The 19,743-nt window shown below is 46.7% G+C and overlaps 1 protein-coding gene and 1 long non-coding RNA gene across 2 annotated transcripts in view; both read left to right on the top strand.

Annotated features, from left to right (window-relative positions):
* Positions 1 to 19,743, top strand: part of LOC113662744 (zinc finger protein 271-like) — a 208,692-nt gene that overhangs the window by 165,803 nt on the left and 23,146 nt on the right. The gene's annotated exons all lie outside the window — the stretch shown is intronic.
* Positions 8,941 to 12,528, top strand: LOC125141244. Its single transcript, XR_007140627.1, has 4 exons — positions 8,941 to 9,000; positions 11,680 to 11,796; positions 11,938 to 12,054; positions 12,479 to 12,528. It is a non-coding gene; the product is annotated as an uncharacterized LOC125141244 (long non-coding RNA).

Here is a 19,743-nt window from a genome sequence, read left to right as displayed (position 1 = left end):
ACACCCTAGTTTTACGTTTCTGATCTGGGGTCTCAATGACATAATCAGTTTAACTTAACTTCTCCTTGATTAGATATGGACCTAAAAACTTGGAAGATAGAGCAGATCCAAGAACAGGTAGAAGAACAAGGACCTTGTCACCCACTTGGAACTCACGTGGTATTGCTTTGCAGTCAAAGTGATGCTTCATCTTGGCTTGAGTTTCGCCTAGCATTTTCTTCGCCAATTCACATGCTTTGTGCCAACGCTCACGAAAAGTACTCGTGTAATCCAAAACATTTTTCTGTTGCTGTTCTTTGTTAGTGTTAGACATAAAAGTCTCTTTTAACACTTTCAATGGGCCTCTAACAGAATGTCCAAACACTAGCTCTGCTGGACTGAACCCTAAAGACTCCTGCACTGCTTCTCGTGCAGCAAACAAAACCAAGGGAACACCTTCGTCCCAGTCTTTCCCACTGTCCATACAAAATTTCCGTAACATAGATTTCAAAGACTGATGAAACCGTTCTAATGCTCCCTGGGACTCAGGGTGATATGGACTTGACATTTGGTGTTGCATGCCTAGCAGCTTCATGACTTGTGAGAACAGAGTAGACGTAAAATTAGATCCCTTGTCCGTTTGGACAATCCTAGGTAGACCAAACACAGTAAAAAATCTTGTAAGGGCCCTCACTACTATCTGTGCAGTAATACGGCGCAAAGGGATAGCTTCTGGAAACCGTGTAGCAGTGCACATAACAGTAAGTAAAAACTGATTTCCTGCCTTTGTTTTGGGCAACGGCCCTACACAATCAACCATCACTTTTTCAAAAGGTTCCCCCATCACTGGAATAGACTGCAGGGGTGCAGGAGGGATTACCTGATTTGGCTTTCCTACCTTCTGACAGGTCTCACATGACGAACAATAGTTAACAACATCTTGACGTAGTCGTACTGGGACTACAATTTGAAAAACAGCATCTTTCACCTCATTTACTCTAGATGTCCACTTGCGCATTAACAAACCATCATCAAGAAAGAAAGCTACTTGTTTCTGGCTCACCTCATTCGAGTCAAGTACAGAGCTAAAGAAAGAGCATAAACTTTCATCACAATGTTGAGCAGAAATTAATTCATTTCTAGTAACATTTCTACTAGATAAAGGGCTTGTGAGCAGCTGAGTTTTAAACTCTGGTTTAATCAATTCCTTAACACTTCCTGTACTAAAAAAGAGTCAGAAAGATCCAACACATCAGCAGAATACTTTGCTTGTGAACGCGTGATGACAAATGAGGAAAAAAACCTCAGGCAGCTTCTCTGCAAATTCATCAGATTGGCAGTCCACGCACACCTCTGTTACTTCTATTACTGGAACCAATTTTCCTCCCGCTAAGTCATTACCTAAAATAAAATCTACTCCTGCAACTGGTAAGACTGGCCGAACTCCCACCTTAACTACCCCAGTCACCACATGAGACTTCAAAGTTATGTAATGTATGGGAACACGAACATACCCCATCTCCAAACCTTGACAAAGAGCATGGGATCCCGATCAGGTACAGACAATGATGAACGAACCTCCTGGGCTTTTCCTACCAGCTTACATTGTAGTAATAATGTCCACAACTCCTTTGGCCACTTTAGAGAATTAGCAATTCTCTCAAACACACCGAAGTACGTGTCAATTTCCGTTTCCCTAAAGGGCGGGACTAGCGCAATATGTTTTGTAATTTCAAAAGAAGTGCTTGATACCACCGCATCTCCTGGACTGGGCATAACTGGAGTAGGAGCCGGAGACTCAGGCTTAGGAACAGGGAGTTTAAGCTGACTTAGTAGACTGACTTAGTAGACTGACTTAGTAGCTGGGTAGTAGACTGAAGAGTGAACTCCTTCAACCTCATATCTAATTCCCGTAATCGAAGTTCCCTCTCCAGGTCCAGCTCCATCCGTCGGATCGTGATTTTTAAATCACGCTCAGCCTGTCTTTGCTCCACTCGCTCCACCCAGAGCTCTGTGGAGAGAACGCCTCAAACCTAGGTAGAGTCGCCTTAATTTTAGGAAGGGGCAATTCAGCCTCCCCTTTATCGGTGTCAACAGGAGTACTTACGCTAACAACAGCTCCAGGGTCAACTGGCAGACTTAAAGCATGTAACTCCACAAGTTTTTCCACCACAAGCTTTTTAATTTCCCTTTTTAATAATTGTCTGGACAGTGACATTTCAAAGTGAGCAACAATCTCCAACAAATCATCCTTTCTACACTCATCCAACCTCTCTAGAGTGGGAGCACTTAAGAAGGCTTGTAGCTCAAACACAACCATAGTGTCTATAAGAAGAAGAACACACAATGAGCCCTTCCACTCACAACACACAATAATCACCGCTATTCAGGAACCTTTTAAATATCCCGGACGAGCCCCCACCTGTTACGACCCCGAGTTACGTCTAGGGAGTTCTCGGAGTCAGCAACTAGTGATGACCAACAACCCAACAACGAGTTGCTACGACGTTCGCGCTTTTATGGTTGCCGACTTCTTCCGGGGCGGTGTCCGTACGCTGCGTCTCTGCCCTGCACCGACCGGTATTGGGTACACCGCATCGCGCTCACGCAGCCAATCCGCTGTAACACACACAATTAAAACACAGCGGCAAAATACGTGCCTTGGCACGTAACACCCTTCAAACCGGCCCTCAGCCATGGCTTTGGTCAGTTCTTTGGTCTGAGACAATAGAAACCGTGTTACAGGAGACGTCACTGTGCCAAACTTATCAAACATCATAAAAATAATCAACTAATTAAAAAAAATCTAAACTTCCTATAAGATGATGGAACAGTGCTGGTTTTAACTTCTAACTGATTTATCTACATTTATTAACAATGGAGACTGGATTGTGTTCTGCTTCCAGTAATAAATCTAAACCAACAAGTTCATCTAATAAACAAACAAACAAACAAATAAATTAACAATCTTATTGCACTAGTGTTATGCGAGAAACAGAGGAGGAAGCCGGAGTGGAAGCAAACAGAGTTTATATATGGTGGCTGATGAGAGTGAAATGAGAGTCAGGTGAGAGCAATCAGTAAGCAGGCGAGCCGCTCCATGCGGGCGGGGCACGCACGGGAGCAGAGTCAGAGAGCTCCCTGACACCACCCCCTCCTCCAGGGCCGGCACCGGACGCCCTGACGGCGGCGTGGGTGGGCAGCATGGAACTCCGCCAGCAGACTTGGGTCCAGCACGTCCCGCCGGGCCACCCATGACCGATCCTCCGAGCCGTAACCCTCCCAGTCTACCAGGTATTCGAGGCGACCCCCGCGCCTTCTGGAGTCCAGGACTTCCCGCACTGCGTAGACGCCAGGCTGAGCCACGACTTCTGGCTGGACGGGCGCCACGGGGTCACCTGGAGGGCGAGAGACAGGCGAGACACAAGGTTTAAGCAGGGACATGTGAAACGTGGGGTGTATGCGATACCTGGACGGCAGCTCCAGCCGGTATGAAACGTCGCTGATCTGCCTGGAGATCCTGAAAGGCCCAATGAACCTGGGGCTAAGCTTCCGGCTCGGCAGCTTCATCTTCAGGTCCTTAGTGGAGAGCCACACTCTATCCCTGGGGCGGTACCGAGGAGACTCTAGACGCCGAGCGTCAGCGTTCCGGCGGGTGTTGCGGAGCGCCCGGCGCAGCTGGGTGTGTGCTGACTCCCAGATCCGGTGGCTCTCCCGGTACCAGGCATCCACTGATGGTACGTCGCTAGGCTCGTCCGACCATGGGAACAGGGGCAACTGGAACCCCAGCACGCATTGGAAAGGGGTGAGGCCTGTGGCGTACTGGCGGAGTGAGTTCTGGGCATACTCTGCCCAGGGCAAGAAGCGAGCCCAATCCCCTTGATCCTGGCTGCAGTAAGTCCTTAAGTACCGGCTCAGCTCCTGAATCTTACGTTCCGCCTGGCCGTTGGACTGCGGGTGGTACCCTGACGTCAGGTTGACCGACACCCCTAGGAGCTGGAAGAAAGCTCGCCAAACCCGAGACGTGAACTGGGGACCACGGTCCGAAACTATCTCCTCCGGGAGACCAAAGTTCCTGAAAACATGATGGAACAAGGCCTCAGCAGTTTCAAGGACTGTGGGCAGGCCCTTCAGAGGCACCAAGCGGCAGGCCTTGGAGAAACGGTCCACCGCTACCAAGATGCATGTGTTACCTCCTGACCGTGGCAGGTCAGTCACGAAGTCTATCCCTAGGTGTGACCAGGGGCGCTGAGGTATGGGAAGTGGCATCAACTTGCCGACGGGCAGGTGGCGTGGTACCTTTGCCATGGCGCAGGTGGCGCACTCCTGGACATAACGGTTCACCTCCTCTGCCATCCTCGGCCACCAGTAACACGCCTGAAGGAGCTGCACCGTCCTCTTCTCGCCCGGGTGTCCCGTACCTGGTCCCTCGTGGACTGACTGTATTAATCCCCAACGGCAGGCGGTGGGGACAAAGACACGTCCCTCGGGGCACCCTCCAGGGGCAGGCTCCTGGATGGAGGCCGCCCGAATCTCGCTGTCCACGTCCCAGACAATAGGCCCCACGACGGTCGAAGGAGGAAGTATGGGGTCTGGATCGTTGGGTTCCTCAGGCCCGAAGACCCGGGACAGGGCGTCGGCCTTCCCGTTAAGCGCCCCCGCACGGTAGGTGACGTGGAACTGGAACCGAGTGAAGAAAAGGGCCCAGCGAGCCTGCCTGGGATTGAGTCTCCGGGCCTCCCGCAAGTACTGGAGATTCTTGTGGTCAGTGACCACGGTAAACTGGTGCTCCGCACCCTCTAACCAGTGCCTCCACTCCTCCAGGGCAAGTTTTATTGCCAGTAACTCACGGTTTCCGATGTCAGTGATCTGGCTGTACCCCTGGATGAACCGCCGATAAAAGTTGGCGAAGCCCAGGAAGCGTTGGAGCTCCTTAATCGTCTCCGGGACGGGCCAGTTCCTCACTGCTCTAACCTTTCTCTCATCCATCTGTATTCCCTGTGCACTGACGATGTAGCCCTGAAACTGTACCTCCTCACGGTGGAACTCACACTTGGAGAGGTTGAGGTAGAGTTGTTGGGAACGAAGTGCCCCTAGGACCTCACATACGTGGGCCTGGTGTTCCTCCAGGGTCTTGGAGTATATCAGGATGTCATCGATGTACACCATGACGAACCTCTGAAGGTAGGGTCAGAGCACCTCGTTCATAAATCTTTGGAACACTGCTGGAGCGATGGAAAGGCCGTACGGCATGACTCGATATTGGTAGTGTCCGGAGGGCGTGATAAAGGCTGTCTTCCACTCATCTCCCCTCCTGATGGCCACCAGGTTATACGCGCTCCGGAGATCGAGCTTGGTGAACACGCGTGCCTCCCTTAGGGCCTCAAGAGCTGCTGGAACAAGCGGGAGAGGATAAGGGAGAGGAGAGATCTGAGCGTTCAACTGTCGGTAGTCTATGCAGGGACGCAGGCCTCCGTCCTTCTTCCCTACAAAGAAAAAGCTCGAAGCTGCCGGGGAGGATGACTTTGTGATGAACCCCTGCTTAAGAGCCTGCTGGACGTACTCCTCCATCGCTCGATGTTCTGGCGCGGAAAGGGGGTAGATTCGGCCCTTGGGCAGCTTAGCCCCGGGAAGCAGGTCGATGCCGCAGTCACCAGGCCGGTGAGGGGGGAGACGAGTGGCCGCCTGAGGACAGAACACGTCCTTGAAGGCCTGGTACTCCTGGGGGACCTCTGCCTGCTTCGACGTCGTGGCTTCCTCTACCCTGGTGGCGCCTACCATAGCCTGGGGGACCCTTACGGGAAGCTGGGAGATGCAGTGCTCCAGGCAGTGGTTACTCCAATGCAGGACTTTGCAAGGGTCCCAGGAGCATGCAGGGGCGTGTTGGCTTAGCCAGGGCCTGCCCAGGATCACGATGACGGTAGAATCTTCGAGCACCATGAACCGGATCTCCTCCCGGTGGAACAGACCCACCTGTAGAGTCACTACCGGCACACAGTACTTGACCCAGCCCCGACCCAGTGGGCGTCCCTGGATGGTCTGGACGGCTAAGTCCTGGGAACCCCTCTCATGGGGGAGCCGCAGGCTGGTGAGGCAGGCCTGCGAGATGAAGTTCCCTGCCGAGCCGGAGTCCACCAGAGCATCCACGGAAAGAGAGAGAGCGGGAGTTAGAAGTGTCACAGAGTGTAGACAGAGTAGATATGTCTCTCGGAAAATCTACTGTACTGTACAGTACTGTACCGCTGCTCGGGCTGGGCACGTGGGACATCTGGCAATGGAGTGACCTGGGTTACCACAATACAGGCATTTACCAGACGCCAGGCGGCTGTTCCTCTCTCTCCTGGACAGTCTCTGAGAGCCCAGCTGCATGGGTTCGGTGTCTGAGGCAGTAGTAGGGACTGGTGGAACCCCTGGGGTTGGTGACATGGGTTGGCACGCCGCCAGCCGCTGAGAAAGGCCAATGGACTTCTTAATGAAGTCCTCCAATCCAGTAGTGTCCTCAAATACCGCCATGGCTAATTTTATCTCTGGGGACAAACCCTGCCGATATACCCCCAGTAGCGCCGACTCGTTCCAGCCACTAGATGCCGCCAAGGAGCGGAAACGCAAGCTGTATGCAGTGATGTCATCAGTTCCCTGACGCAAGCTAAGCAGCTGGTCGGCTGTGGATAGGACCCCGGAAGCGGCGCTGAAAACCTCGACAATGTGCGCAGTGAAATGGGCATACACATTTATCATCGGGCTGGCCGAGTCCCACAATGATTGAGCCCAAGCTAGCGCTCTCCCGGACAGGAGTGAGATGAGGAACGCTACCTTGGACCGCTCGGACGGAAAGCGCTGCGGTTGCATCTCCATGTAGAGGTTTACCTGGAGTAGAAAACCGCGACATGCAGAAGCATCTCCTGAAAAAGTTCCCGGGAGCGCCATGGGGCTGCCGGTGATAGCCAGGGGATCAGGACGAACCGCGGTGGAGGGAAAGGCGGCTCGAAGCGCGGTGACGAGATCCCGAACCGGGTCTGAGGAGTTGCTGGGTCGGCTCTCCATAATCAGGTAAGAACGGAAAGGTCTCTACCTTAAACTTGTTAGCGGTCAGTTATTCTGTTATGCGAGACACAGAGGAGGAAGCCGGAGTGGAAGCAAACAGAGTTTATTGTGAAAACACGGAAGTAGAATAATCCGGTGGTGCGCGGAAAAGCGCGGCCCACAAAGATCCAGAGTAGCAAGGCAGTCTGTGTAATCCGGTGGTGCGTGGTGGAAGCGCGGCCCACAAAGTCCAGAGAGTAGGGGATGAAAGGCAGTCGGTGTACTAACCACGGGAGCGCGTGGGAGAAGCACGAAGCTGAACATGAACACGGGAGTGTCGAGAAATGTTCAGTGAAACCATGGATAATAACTGACGGTGAGTGGGAGTGAGAGAGGGGATTATATATGGTGGCTGATGAGAGTGAAATGAGAGTCAGGTGAGAGCAATCAGTAAGCAGGCGAGCCGCTCCGTGCGGGCGGGGCACGCACGGGAGCAGAGTCAGAGAGCTCCCTGATAACTAGATTACATTTATAAACATGTATTATTTATAAAGATTATTAAAGCACAAACAAATACACAAATTAATTGATGAATGCAGCTCTAATTGATTGTGGGATGTCACACCACAAACTGTGTAACTGTTAGTACACTTTAATTACTGAGGCACCGTCTGTTGCTGTATTCATATTTATTTTTTCTTATTTATAATTTATAATTTACTTATTTTTATGCAGACTCTAATAAGGAGCAGGTCAGGTTTTCATGTTGTATACTGTGTCTTATTGACATTACATTACCTCATATAACTGCTGCTATAATACTAATGTGTTCATTACAGTATTTCTGCACATGTAAAATTGGGTGGACAAACAGTATTTACACTGGTCACCGCTGCTTTTGTTTAATGTAACATCTTGTATTGTTTGTCCTACACTGTCTTTTGTCCTGCACTGTCTTTTGTCGTACACTGTCTCTTGTCCTGCGCTGTCTTTTGTCTTAACTGTCTTTTGTCTTCACAATCTTTTGTCCTGCACTGTCTTTTGTCCTGTTACATTGAGTGGTTATGGCACTGCGCTCTCGCGTGATTCCCATGAGTGATGGTGTGTTATAGTTTATGTTAACCAGGATAAAATCTTTTTAAATGTGCGACCCCCTGTGTGTATTCTTCTCTGCACACTGGGAAGGGTTACACACACAATGGAGTGTCCGAGGTGCAACTAGAGTTTTATACATGGGATGGCCAGGGGCTGGGGGCTGGGCTGGGGTCTGTTTGCACCTGATCTGTATTTGTTTGCTTCTTTAAAAAGAAGTCTGATATCTCTGCCTTTCTTTTCATTTTTTATTGACACTATGTAAAAATATGACACATGAATATAATACATTTAAGCATCAAATACAGATTTTTTTTTTAATTCAAACTCAACTTTAACTACAAATCCCACTATAATAATTGCACTTTAGAATCAACTGTCAGCATAAATGACTATAATCATGGGTAGCCCTACTGTGCAGTAAGTAACATAGCTACCTGTATTTTTTTACACCATTATGATAGCTAACAGACTGTCTGCAATTGCAGTAATCTTTTGAGTACCATTACCAGATACATAATTTAATAACAACATTAAACACTGACAGCTGTAAAACTAGTTACCTCATATTAGCTAAACAGTTAAAGACTTACAGACAGACAATGCACTGTATGTGTGTATAACTAGCACAAATGTCAATGTAATATACTGTATATTATGGCTAAACTGGGGAAAGAGCCGATTTCTCTGGTCTAATTCATCTGTTAATAGCGTCTGACGTCAATTTATATAGCGACGTAACTTTCGTATGTGTGTGTGTGTGTGTGTGTGTGTGTGTGTGTGTGTGTGTGTGTGTCTGGGTCTCTGCCCTTCGCCCTTCTGCAGTATAAACTGTAATAAAAGTGAAAGTCAGCAGCCCCATTTTGTGTGGAGTGAAAACTAAAAGATTTCAGGAGTAAAAACACAGTGAGTATCTAAAGCTCTAATATATAAACACACTGAAGTGACACTAGATACAGAAGAGTTTTGTGGGTTTGTACTGAAGCTTTAATGTACACAGGTTATTTTATAACTTGATAGCGTGACTATTTCCTGTAAGTGAACTCTGTACTGATTCAGGGTTTAATTTAACACACCGATGTTGGAGTGAAGTAAACGTGTGTCCTGCTGTAATCTGGAGAAGGAGACATGACCTCCAACATGAGTGTGTCTGGAAAACAGGACTTAAAGAAAGACGAGAGGTGACTTACTTTTACATTCACCAGCAATAAATACACACCGTCACATTGGAAAACATCTGTAGCTCTAAACACTTACTAGTTAACACAGGAACTCAACTTTGCTTTAAGGTGTTTAATAGCAGTGAATATATCACTGATCTGATCTAAGAACAGTTTAGACAAATCATTGACTGAGAGAAGAGTAAAAAGGACTGTGTAATGTGGAGCATAAGAGCAGCAGAGCTTTGTGTCAGTGAACTCTACAGGCTTTAAGACCCAGCTGAGTCAGTTAGCTGTGATTGGGACTCCTGATATCAGTGTAATTTCTGACTTATTGTAATGTGTAATGCGTCCCTAAGCCGCCAGCTGGACCAGCCGGGTTGCCGGAACCAGCCGGGTCGCCGGAACCGACCGAGTCGATGAAACCTGCCGAACCCACCGGGTCGACGGAACCGACCGGGTCGACGGAACCTGCCGAACCGACCGGGTCGACGGAACCGACCGAGTCGACGGAACCTGCCGAACCGACCGGGTCGACGGAACCGACCGGGTCGACGGAACCTGCCGAAGCGACCGGGTCGATGGAACCTGCCGAACCGACCGGGTCGACGGAACCTGCCGGGTCGATGGAACCTGCCGAACCGACCGGGTTGATGGAACCTGCCGAACCGACCGGGTAGACGGAACCGACCGGGTCGATGGAACCTGCCGAACAGACCGGGTCGAAGGAACCTGCCGAACCGACCGGGTCGACGGAACCGACCGGGTCAACGGAACCTGCTGAACCGACCGGGTCGACGGAACCGACCGGGTCGACGGAACCTGCAGGGTCGACGGAACCTGCCGAACCGACCGGGTCGACGGAACCTGCAGGGTCGACAGAACCTGCCGAACCTACCGGGTCGACGGAACCGACCGGGTCGACGGAAGCTGCCGAACCGACCGGGTCGACGGAACCTGCAGGGTCAACAGAACCTGCCGAACCGACCGGGTCGACGGAACCGACCGAATCGGCCGGGTCGACCGAAATGACTGAGTCAGAGAACGCGGTCGACATCATGACACCCAAACTACCTGAAATCTCTGCCTGGCCTGAACCTATGCATGTTTCTGTTTTCCTGTGTTTTGCTTCGCTGGACTTGCCAGCCCTTCTACCTCCTGTCCCTGTTCATAGGCCCAAAGCACCACCCTGGCTGCCAACTCCATTCCGGTCTCTGGCTCCGCCTCCAGCACCACCCTGGTCCCCGGTCCTGCTCTGGTCTCTGGCCCCGCCTCCAGCACCACCCTGGTCTCCGGTCTTGCTCTGGTCTCTGGCTCCGCCTCCGACACCACCCTGGTCTCCGGTTTTGCTCTGGTCTCTGGCTCCGCCTCCGGCACCACCCTGGTCTCCGGTCCTGCTCTGGTCTCTGGCTCCGCCTCCGGCACCACCCTGGTCTCCGGTCCTGCTCTGGTCTCTGGCTCAGCCTCCAGCACCACCCTGGTCTCCGGTCCTGCTCTGGTCTCTGGCTCTGCCTCCGGCACCACCCTGGCCTCTTGTTCTCCCGGCGCCGCCCTGGCCTCCTGTTCTCCCGGCGCCGCCCTGGCCTCCTGTTCTCCCGGCGCCGCCCTGGCCTCCTGATCTCCCGGCGCCGCCCTGGCCTCCTGATCTGCCGACGCCGCCCTGGCCTCCTGATCTGCCGACGCCGCCCTGGCCTCCTGATCTGCCGATGCCGCCCTGGCCTCCTGATCTGCCGGCGCCGCCCTGGCCTCCGGCTCGGCTGGCGCCACCCCGGCCTCCTGCTCAGCGGGCGCCACCACTACACGAACCCGACCCGCCCTCCCACCCTGTTGCGCCTTCGCTCCACCCGCCTGAACTGGGTTTTGTGGACTTGGGAGCGTCTGGAAGCCGCTCGTAGGGGGGGGGCTCTGTAATGTGTCTGTCTGTGTTTTCCCCTTGTTTCTGTCTGCCGTCTCTCCCTGGTGTTAATTGTTGACCCCGCCCACCTATCTGTTACCATGGACACTAATTACATTCCATCTCTTCCCCAGGTGTCTTGTCTTTGTCTCTAATCGTCTCTGCTTTGTTATTGGCTCCTGTCCACTATATCTACTCTGTCTGTTCACTTCCCTGGGGTTGGTTGTTGTAGGTGTTTGGTTCATGTTGTTCTCTGTTCCTGTTCCGTGTCCTGATCTGTTTTGCCTGCCTGTATGTTTGTTTCTTGTTTTTGTCCAGTAAAGTCCTATCTGCATTTGGATCCTCTCTTGCCTTTTGTTTCACCGTGTCACATCGTGACACTTATGAGGCCTGTCTCCTGTTTGAATAAGTGTACAGACTGGATCTGAATTAAAAAGATGGAATTATTGGTGTTTAATGATGAACACATTGTTTAACAGTGCTGAGACAACAGAGTATTAATTATTGCTGATATTTCTGTTGTAATTCTAGAATGATGGAGGGAAAGATATCAGAATCACCAGAACTCAGCTGTGTGTCCATGAAGAGTGACGAGTCAATGGATTTTCCACTTCACTTCAAAGACAGATACAGTTCTACTGATGTGAGGTCAGTATAGTGAGGTGTTTAACACTCACTTGTCTCATTATGAAGCCCTTCATGACCTTTATCAGGTGCTGAAGCAGTTAACAGTGCTGAGACAGCCGAGTATTAATTATTGCTGATATTTCTGTACTTCTGTAATACTAGAATGATGGAGGGAAAGAGATCAGACTCACCAGAACCCAGCTGTGTGTCCATGAAGAGTGACGAGTCAATGGATTTTCCACTTCACTTCAAAGACAGATACAGTTCTACTGATGTGAGGTCAGTATAGTGAGGTGTTTTACAGCAGTGTTCCACCTGATCAAACTCACTCGTCTCATTATGAAGCCCTTCATGAGCTTTATCAGGTGTTGAAGCAGTAAAACACTAAACTGTGCAGTGCTGCAGCTCTCGGACTGGCAGTGAGGAAAAGTGCTTTAAGAGTTCAGTTCAGTCTGCAGTCCCTGAGCTGGAGGGTCTGTGGTGCTACAGAAGAACATTTACACCGGGGACAATATAAACATTTTATTCATTTATTCAAACATTTGTTTCTAAACATGTTGGTGTCAGTTAGGAAATCCTGAAATCAGTGTATTGTGTTAAGAGGATAGTGTTAAATATCTGTGTCTGTATTTATTAGTGTGTGATTTGTGCAGCTATGAATACATATAGTCCATATTACATGATGGGTTTTGTTTGTTCACAGACCACAAAAATCAAACATCAGCAGAAAACAGCTGGACTCTATATTCAAGGTGTGTGTGTTGTGTTTAAAGTGTGTAATGTGTGTGTTGTGTGTAATGTGTGTGTTGTGATCCCTTGTAATGTCTTGATGTGCAGCAGCATTAAGGGTAATCAGTTGTATGAGTTTTAAATGTGATACTAAAAATAGACTTTTCTTCTTGTGATAAAATAAAAGCCTCTCTCACTGTGTAACATGATAATATTTATATCTGTTCCTGTGTGTTTCTAACCAGGAGCTGGAACACAAAGTCATCACTCTTATAAAGAATGAGCTGAAGAGGTTTAGGAAGCTCCTGAGTCCAGATTACCCAGCATGCACTGAGAGGGAGGTGGAGGATGATGAGGATCTGCACAGTGTCAGAGACGGAGCGCTGAAGATCACACTGCACGTCCTGAAGAACATGAACCACACAGATCTCGCTAACACACTGCACAACAGTAAGAGCTCTGAGTCATGACTTTATTCCATCAGCTTCACTTTAGAGAGAGGAAATAATTTTAGATATGAACACATTTAGTTTTAAATGTAATTTTAATATCATGTTGTATCTGTTCATGGTCCAGCTTGTAATAATATTTAGTACATCAGTCAGGAATTAATAGCAGTGTTTGAACGATTTTGCATTATAACTATTTATTACTAAACTAGATATTAATTTGTTTATTAGAACTCGCCTCTGTGTATCAGACAAAGTTGAAGTCCAATCTGAGAGAGAAGTTTAAAAGAATTAATGAAGGAATCTCACAGCATGGAAGCTCAGCACTTCTGAATGAGATCTACACTGAGCTCTACATCACAGAGGGTTGGAGTGGAGACGTCAATAATGAACATGAGGTGAGACAGATTGAGGCAGCGTCCAGGAGACCAGCAACACAGGAGAAACCCATCAAATGTAATGAGATCTTTAAGGACAAGTCCATCAGAACTGTGCTGACTAAAGGAGTTGCTGGAATTGGAAAAACAGTCTCTGTGCAGAAGTTCATTCTGGACTGGGCTGAAGGAGAAGTAAATCAGGATGTCACCTTCATGTTTCCACTTCCCTTTAGAGAGCTGAATCTGATGAAGCAGCAAAATCTCAGTCTGATGAAACTTCTTCATCACTTTTTCCCAGAAATAAGAAAACTAGAATCAATAAACTGTGACTCCTACAAAGTGGTGTTGATCTTTGATGGTCTGGATGAGTGTCGACTTCCTCTAAATTTCCAGAAGAATGAGATATTGTGTGATGTGACAGAGTCAGCCTCAGTGGATGTGCTGCTGACGAACCTCATCAAGGGGAATCTGCTTCCCTCTGCTCTCCTCTGGATAACCACAAGACCAGGAGCAGCCAATCAGATCCCTCCTGAGTGTGTAGACCAGGTAACAGAGGTATGAGGCTTCAGTGATCCTCAGAAAGAGGAGTACTTCAGGAAGAGGATCAGTGATCAGAGCCTGGCCAATAACATCATCACACACCTGAAGTCTTCAAGAAGCCTCTACATCATGTGCCACATCCCAGTCTTCTGCTGGATCTCAGCCACTGTTCTAGAGAGAATGTTGGGTGAAGCAGAGGGTGGAGAGATCCCCAAGACTCTGACTCAAATGTACACACACTTCCTGATCTTTCAGATAAAACACAAGGAACAAAAGTACCATCAGAAATGTGACCCTGATCCTCAGCAGACCAGAGAGAGTATCATGGCACTGGGAAAACTGGCTTTCCACCAGCTGGAGAAAGGAAACCTGATCTTCTATGAGGAAGACCTGAGAGAGTGTGGCATTGATGTCAGAGAAGTGTCAGTGTACTCGGGAGTGTGTACCCAGATCTTCAGAGAGGAGTTTGGGCTTCACCTGGGGAAGGTGTTCAGCTTCATACATCTGAGTGTTCAGGAGTTTCTGGCTGCTTTATATGTATTTTTCTGCTTTATTTTAAGAAATACAAATGTGCTTGTGGGGAAAAGCACTAGACCTTTTAATTTCTTTAGAAACATGTCTGAACTCCTCAGGAGTGCAGTGGACAAGGCCTTACAGAGTGAGAATGGACACCTGGACCTGTTCCTCCGCTTCCTTCTGGGTCTCTCACTGGAGAACAATCAAACTCTTTTACGAGACTTAATGCCACAGACAGGAAGCAGATCTCACAGCGAACAGGAAACAGTGGAGTACATCAAGGAGAAGTTCAGGGAAAATCCATCTCCAGAGAAATCCATCAATCTGTTCCACTGTCTGAATGAACTGAATGATCATTCTCTAGTGCAGGAAGTACAAACTTACCTGAAGAGAGGAGGTTACAGTCTCAGTAGAACCAGTCTCTCTCCTGCTCAGTGGTCAGCTCTGGTGTTTGTGTTACTGACCTCAGAACAGGAGCTGGATGTGTTTGATTTGAGGAAATATGATCCATCAGATGAATGTCTTCTGAGGCTGCTGCCAGTGGTCAAAGCCTCCAGAAAAGCTGTGTGAGTATTTTTATTTATAACTGTATTACTGCATGGTTTATTATTTTAATGTAACACTGAACTGCACTGTTTGGATTAATGTGTGTTAATAGTTCCTCTAATCATCTTTACACAAACCTCTGGTACTTTTACAGAAGATTGTTTCACTTTTTACACTAACGTGTTATATCTGAACTGAGGGCTGGGCCACATGGACAAAATCTTATAACATCATATGAGTTATTTTATAGCTTTTATATATGAATCATGAAAAATTAAGTGTTCTCTAAAATTTATGTAAAAATATCTCTACAAAATAACTGCGTGCATTTAAGAACTAAAGACATTTCTGAACTAAACACCAGTGAAAGACTTTTTCTGTTCTGTTTAATTTGAAAGTGACATTTAACAAAACTCTCACAGATGAGAAAAACATCAGACTGACAAAATGGGATCAATATGGATAGAAAATATAAAAAGTAAATATTAAAACACTCTAATGTCCTTCAAGTATCTCTTTATGTTGAAGTTCCTCATCTTTTGTTGTGTGTGACACAGTGTTGTGGGGAGATTCACTCTGTCATGGCTTTTTTACTCAATTGTTCTTTCTAATAAAAATAAAACATAAATGCTTTTTAAAACTTTAACCCAATACGAAGGAAAAACAAAAGTCTCTTTCAGTCTGCACTACTGCTAAACTTTACCAAGGACTGAGCTCGTGGTCAATAAAACATCAACCATCATTTTGGACCTCGACACATTGGACAGACGAAGTGGGAAAATGTTCAGCTTTATCTTCTTATTATGTTAGAAACAAGCTAGGCAGCGAACTCAGATGTGTGATGAAGATTTTCTTTCTCTAACACTGACCTGTTTGTAGAGGATGGAGTTTAAATGTGACTTTTTATATGAAGACTTTTATTTTGATGGGGTTCTTTTTTCTTTGCTTATCAAGTGTACAAGCAGGTAAAAAGAGAGAGGATGAATAATGTGTCACAGGTGAGTGTAGTGTCGTGACCGCTGTTATTAAAAAGTCCTGTTTTGTTCTACTTGGAGCTCGACAAAGACACCAAACTGTTAATGATCACATTCTTGTTCTTGGATCGTGATTGTTGTTAATCTGTTGTGGTTGAATTATAGACAGTTTTTTGTCTGGTTCACTGCATCAGAAGATGGTGGATGTGGTAAAAACAGACGGTGAACACAAAGACGGTTGCACGTGACGGTCGGTCAGGTTTATCACCGTTACTGTTGAAGAGACGTCAGGTTTCGTTCTTTGGAACCTTTCTGTGGATTTTGGAGATTTTAAGCTGTGGACTGTGTTTGTATTTATAAGCAGCTGTAGTGAATCTATATTTTTGTTGTACAACATTAATAACAGACTGGTTTTGTTCTCTGTTCATCATTATGTACTGATAAAATATTACACATTGGTACACTACATTCTACCATGTCACTTATAGCCCCCTGAAGCCCACCTACACAAATCCTTTAGTGTAACACACAGTAGTGTTGTGTTAGATTTGTACCTACAAGGTGGGTGTAACGAGTCTGTCTGTATTTTGCCTTGTGTCTGTCTGCTGTCATTCCCTGATGTTAATTGTTGACCCCGCCCACCTATTTGTTGCCACGGACATTTAATTGCATTCAATCTCTTCCCCAGGTGTTTTGTCTTAGTCCTTGTTTGTCTCCGGCTTGTGATTGGTTCTCGTTCTCTATATGTACTCTGTTTTGTTCACTTCCCGGTTGTGAGTCGTTGTTTAGTGTTTAGTATGTTGTCTGATTATGTCTCTGTTTCCTGTCCTGCTCAGTGTTCTGCCCTGTTTTTGCCTGCTTGTTTGTTTCTTGTTTCCTGTTTTGTGTATTAAAAGGATTTAACTGCAAATGGATCCGCACTTGCATTTGACTAATCGTGACAGTGGGTTAGATTTCCTGCTATGTGTATAGTCAGTGTTTTAGATTTAACAAACGAATGTCTGTATGTTGATCCATCTAAAGCTAATACTTGTGTATATACAGTGTGACTCATTTAAAGGTAAGAAGTTTGACTTTGTTTATTTCTGATGCTGTGTGCAGTCGTGCTGATGTGACGTCACTCTGTAAACAGGGAAGGAGCTCAGATTTGAGAAGAAAACCCCACGTTCACTTCTCAGTTGTGGAGGCATGAAAGACATGATCCCATTTACTCTGTGGAGAAAGAAGGGTTCACTAAGTTGTGTTGAAATAGTAACAGTGACATCTGTAGTAAACAGTACAATGTTCTTTCTAATATCCTTTATTTACATTGTTTATGATCGATGAGAGATTTTTACACATTTATATGTTATAAAAAATACAAATCATGATCAAGAATCGTTTATAAGGTTAAAAAAATATAATCTTTCTCTTTAGTTTGGATGTGTTTGGACGTATGTGAACACACCACCTGTACTCAGGTCCACACCAAACACCTGAACCAGTGTGTGTGTAAAATCCAACATATAACTGAGTGTAAAGTACGACTAGTATTGTCATGTTATTAACTGGTAGTGTACAGCTGTATAATTCTTTATGTTCTGTAATAAAATGCACTGTATCTGCAGTGTTGGGTGTAGAAACTTGAACACAGATCAGAGTGTAGTGTTTGTAGGCTGCTCGCTCTCACATGTGTGTGTTATGTACATGACCTAATGGTCTTATAATAAATTGTAGCTGAGAGATTGTGGAGTGCAGAAAGACGTCCCTGCTCCTGTAAATGTGCTGATGTGGTGTCCTGTCCTCTGATATGTGTGTGTGACACAAACACACTGACATTTCTGTTACATCTTCAACTTTAGCTGTATTATGGCTGTGTTTGTGTGTTTGAGATAAGTGTTCTGATATTTCATCATTTCTCTTCCAGTCTGTATCATTGTAGTCTGACAGAGGAAAGCTGTAGAGTTCTGTCCTCAGTTCTCAGCTCAAACTCCTCCAGTCTGAGAGAACTGGACCTGAGTTACAATAAACTGCAGGATTCAGGAGTGAAGCTGCTCTCTGATGGACTGAAGAATCCACACTGTACACTGGAGAAACTGAGGTACACACACACACACCCCTAAAGATCCCATAACAGTTAGAATAAAAGCCTCTTGTTCTTTCTCCCCAGTCTTTCACACAGAATACTGTAAAAGCACATAACATTATATATAAACACTGATGATAGTTAACATTCCCACTACAACAGTTAGATACATAGTGAGACTTAAACCATGCCTAAAGCCACACATTGTTTATCTTCCACTTCACTCCATTGTGAATGAGATGAACAGAGATGGATTCATCAAACACAAACTTCCCCCATACTGTAAGTGAAGCGTGTCCTGGGTAAGTGACGTGACATACGGCTAAGTATGTATGGTGACCCATACTCAGAATTTGTTCTCTGCATTTAACCCATCCAAAGTGCACACACACAGCAATGAACACACACACCGTGAACACACACCCGGAGCAGTGGGCAGCCATTTATGCTGCGGCGCCCGGGGGGCAGTTGTGGCCGGCCCGAGACTCAAACCCACAACCTTCGGGTTACAAGTCAGACTCTCTAACCATTAGGCCACAACTGCCCCTTAAACACTTAAACACTTGAGGGTGAGACAACATGAAATGTTTACAAGGTCACAGCAGTTTTCAGCAGTCTCACCATGTATCTAACTCCCACACTCAAAAGTGATCTAAAGCTCTCTTATTGTTATGAAATTATTTAAACACGATGCTATGTCAATTTATTTAGAGGATAATTAATGCTTTGTGTTGTAAACTCTCACATTTTAAGCTCCTATTCAGTCTGTTATAAGACTTTATTAAATGTAACAACCTTTACACCAGGGGTTTCAAACTCTGGCCCTAATTTCATTTGGCCCACGAGATCATATCAAATGCGCATTACAGCTGTCTAGCCGCATGCGCCGCTAATACTACAAATCCCAGAATGCCTTGCCACTGTATTGACCCATACTTGCCCCCCAAAGAAAGTTTATGATATTAAACATTCCAAATCTTAATATTTGAATTAAACAAAACATTAAATTATAGAATGTTGTGCTGTTGGTTAATAGCCTTATTTTCTGAGATTTCATTACACAGAATTTATGATAAATTCAGAATTTTATAAATTGTCTTAAAGCCGGGGCCCCCTGGCACCATCTCAGGGCCCCCAGTTTGAGAACCACTGACCCTAGACTACCTGTCCTGAGCAGGTGTTGTCAGTGACCAGGCTGTAAAACTGCTGACTAAGTTACAGACACTGATGACAAACTCCTGCTGATGATCTGGGAAACGTCTCTAACAGCAGTCACAATGTCATTGTTTGTGTTAAACACGTTGTGAATGAGTTGTAACATTAAACAGGAGATCATGACTTACTCTGTGCTCAAAGTGATGCTCGCAGCTCCAGGGCTTTTCTCTGTGGGGGAACGAGGACGATGATGAACAATTCCAGGATCTGCTTTTTTATCATTGGTTGTTGTGTTAAATCTTACCCAGATACAATAGTGCTGTTTTCTGATTGGCTACTGTGACAGCGGTGCGGACTGATACATTTTGGGTGCTGCGGCTTATTAAATATATGGTAGTCAGTTTTTCTGCGTGACGAATACAATGTGTGGCGATAGTGTGACAAAATACCGAAATAAGGGACTGTCATGCTCAATGTGTGATACTTGAGAGCCCTGTTTGCTCTCTCACACACACCTGTTCCCATGGTTAAAGTTCATAAAGTTAATAGCTGTAACTCTCCTTACTCTCTAAACAGAGTCACCAGTTTTAAAGGACTGAACATTTCAGAGTCATCGC

Source organism: Tachysurus fulvidraco, chromosome 5, assembly GCF_022655615.1.
Source record: "Tachysurus fulvidraco isolate hzauxx_2018 chromosome 5, HZAU_PFXX_2.0, whole genome shotgun sequence".
Classification (NCBI taxonomy): domain Eukaryota; kingdom Metazoa; phylum Chordata; class Actinopteri; order Siluriformes; family Bagridae; genus Tachysurus; species Tachysurus fulvidraco.
The sequence above is the reverse complement of the archived record's forward strand: the minus strand, read 5'-3'. Positions and strand labels throughout refer to the sequence as shown.